Source organism: Palaemon carinicauda, chromosome 1 (genome assembly GCF_036898095.1).
Source record: "Palaemon carinicauda isolate YSFRI2023 chromosome 1, ASM3689809v2, whole genome shotgun sequence".
Lineage (NCBI taxonomy): Eukaryota > Metazoa > Arthropoda > Malacostraca > Decapoda > Palaemonidae > Palaemon > Palaemon carinicauda.
Window position 1 is genome coordinate 336,330,241 of NC_090725.1, and position 3,629 is coordinate 336,333,869.

Below are 3,629 nucleotides of genomic sequence, written 5' to 3' on the forward strand. Positions count from 1 at the left end.
CACTAAAAACGATTTAGCGTAACACTGGAATACTTTGGTAAATAAAGTATTGAAAACTTTACATCTGCATAAAAAAATATCTCACATGCGTGTGAATTCATGCGTGTAACAAAGAACTGTTTATCATAACCATAAGTTATTTATTTAGCATTGCATTTTAAACTGGAAGTACATGCCATTTTTGCAGGTATTTTTATTTTCGTCATTTGCTTTTTTGGCCCGATTTAATCATTTTATTCTTATTTTTTCATTTTTATTCTTCCAGTAATAATTACCTAATGATGGCCTAAATGTGTGTTATGTCAAGTTTCAGAAATAAAACAGTCATATGTTCAGGTATTTTTTTCTTCTTGATAGGCATTTTTTTGGCAGTTCTATTAAACTGTTTCCCTCAACCTTAATTATACGTGTTGTTTTTACCGTGCCAAATTATTGTCTAAGTAGGTATCATGATGCTTTTCAGAAATAAAATGGCTATATCTTCTGGTATTTCTTTTTATCTTTATATGCAAGTTGTTCTTGGTCGATTTATTAAACAGTTCCTCTTCACCTATGCATATTGGTTTTCTACTGTTGCCATTAAAAATTACCTAACCATAGCCCGAAGTAGGTGTCATATCACCCTTCAGAATATTTGATTTCCCTTCAGCGATTCAGCAAACTCCTGGAGCAATTCTGGGTGTAATATTTCCTTTTAATATTCAGCATATCTCGAAGGGCTGGAGAACTTTTAATGCCTTGGGATACCAGAACCACGATCATTTTATGAGTAGAATGTTGGAACGTTTTTATATCATGAGAAAGGTAAAGGGGTTTATAATCTAAAATACTGATATACCTCTATTCATTGTAATGACTTTAATAGTATTTTTAATTAAATTTATTGCAAAAATATTATCACTGCAATTACTAAAATAATATATGCGAGGTCAGTTAAAATTCCTCTAATCATTTAGTCTCCCTTGATCGATATAAATTCAAAACTATGTTTAAATGATGGAAGAACAATCAACATTTCTCTACCTCCTTCCGTACCATTAGTTGGCAATTGCGTTTTTTTATTATTATTTGTTTTATTTTTGTGCAATTGAAACAATCGATTTGGGGTAAAATATTTCTCTCTTTGAAACAAATCATATGAACAATCTCGTCGAATTCGTATGGACGAGAAGAGGATGATATTCAGTCATGATCAATTTAAGGTTTTAAAGGTTTGAAGGGGCAAGGGACAGTGACATTGCCCTATCGAGTAGGACAATGCTCTAGAGACTGAGCATATATACACATGATCAGCACCCAAGCCCTACTCTCCATCCAAACGATGACCAAAGAGGGCCAGGCAATGGCTGCTAATGACTCAGCAAATAGACCTATAGGCTTCCCCAAACCCCATATCATTAGCTCACAAGGATTGTCAGGTTGCAGCAACTAAAGAAACTAACGACTCTGAGCGGGACTCAAACCCAAACCCAGGTGTGACGTTCACCAGTCAGGGATGTTACCACATCGGCCACCACAATTTATTTCCAATTAATTTTCCTGAAAAACTATATGGGAACTCAGTAGAGCACAGACTTACGCCAGGGCAGCTTATATCTCGACCTTTTGCTAGATCTTGACCTTGACCTTTGACCCAGGACTTTAAAAATTGAATTACTTCCACGTCTCAGCATAGAAATTCATCCCTGAATGTTTCACTACTATATGAGTAAAATTGTGGCCAGGAAGTTGTACACAAACAAACAAACGGACAAAAGGGGGCGAAAACATAACCTTCCATCTTCGCTGACGGAGGTAATAACGTACTAAACCCCTGGGACTAACGCCCATTGTACTGACCCAAATTTGAATTTTAATGAATATTTGATAAGAATTAAATACGGTAGGCGGCTCCTGAATAACAATAAACAGTTTAATATTTTTGCTCCTCTGATAACAATAACCCAATTCCAGGAAGTAGAACTTAAATAAACACTACTCTGAAATATAATCTCTACAGTACATATTGATTCCTATTTAAGGTTATGTGTCATTAATAATTATCAACCTGGAATTTCATTCGCGAGTTTGTAACGAATTTTAATCTTGTATTTTAGCGGAAGAGGAATAAGTTAATATATTAAAAAAAGGGAGAGTGGAATGCGTTAAAGTTTTAGCATTGATAAATACATTACTTGACAAAATATACCAGCATATTCTTGTTAAATTATGTATATATACTAATATACTTAGTAAATATATTGAAAAACATAGGAAGTATGATTTTACTACGATGAAATTCTAAGGTTACTTAAACTTTACCTGGCAAAGTATATTAGTACATTGTTGTTAAATGAAATAGATATATTAAAACACTAAGTAAATATATTAAAAACCTGAAGAAATTAAGATTTTAACACACTGCAGTTTTAAGATTACTTAATACATTAGCTGGTAAAGTATGCTAGTACATTGTTGTCAAATGATATAAATATACTAATACACAAAGTAAATAAATTGAAAAAAAAAAAACATAAGAATGGAGAGTAAAAACCGTCACAGTTCTAATATTACTTAAATCATTACCTGACAAAGTATAATATCACATTGTTGGTAGACGATATAAATATACCAATACACTAAGTAAATACATAAAAAAAAAACATATAAGAGAGAAGAGTAAAAATCGTCTCAGTTCTAATCTTACTCAATACATTACCTGACAAAGTATAATAGTAGATTGCTGGTAAACGATTTGAGTATACCAACATCCTTAAAAGATCAGAAAAATACATTTGCAAACGAGACACACTAAGCAAACTGTGTAATACACCAATAGTACAGAAATCAATGCTCATGTGTTTGGCCTCACACCATAGCTGTGATGTGTCCCTTCCAGATGAAACGTTTGAGATGAAACGCTCCTCCGCTGTCGTTCTGAAATGGAACGTTTTCGAATGACTGCCTATTAAAGCTGTCAAATGCAGTCCCTTGATGCCAACTGCTCTCTCTCTCTCTCTCTCTCTCTCTCTCTCTCTCTCTCTCTCTCTCTCTCAGAACATTAAAGTTCCTCGTTTTTAAGGTATTCTGGCTTTTGCGATTGAAATCACACACTATACGATTTAATGAGTGAATCTATCTCTGCTTTTATATAAAATAGGTTAGAGGTAAAAGTTGTCTGGTTTCAGTTCCAGATTCATCAGAATAAATGCTCACAAGAACGTCAGCCGGGCAAGCCCAACCCCCTACTGTGGTGCTCAGCCATGGTAGTGGCCTCCCCATTAAATAGCTTAAACTCAGGATCCTAGGTTGGGATCGATCTGCTGCCATGCAAATGCTAGGCGCACATGGTATCACTGTACTAGCCAGAAGGCTATGTGTCTTTGTATGTTTTTTTATGAATTTCTACTAACTTTTTTTGAGAATAAGTTTGTGTATTAGGTTTTATTAACAAATTATGGGGATGGTAAATCCATGAATGGCAGAAGCAAGGGGCAGTGACATTACCTTAGCTAGCAGGATAGTGTATTAGAGATTAGCCCCCAGGCCCCCTCTCCTCCCAAGCTAGGGATAGGGAGAGCCAAGCAATGGCTACTGATGACTCAGCTGGTAGGCTTATATCCTCCCACAGAACCCCCATCCTTAGATCA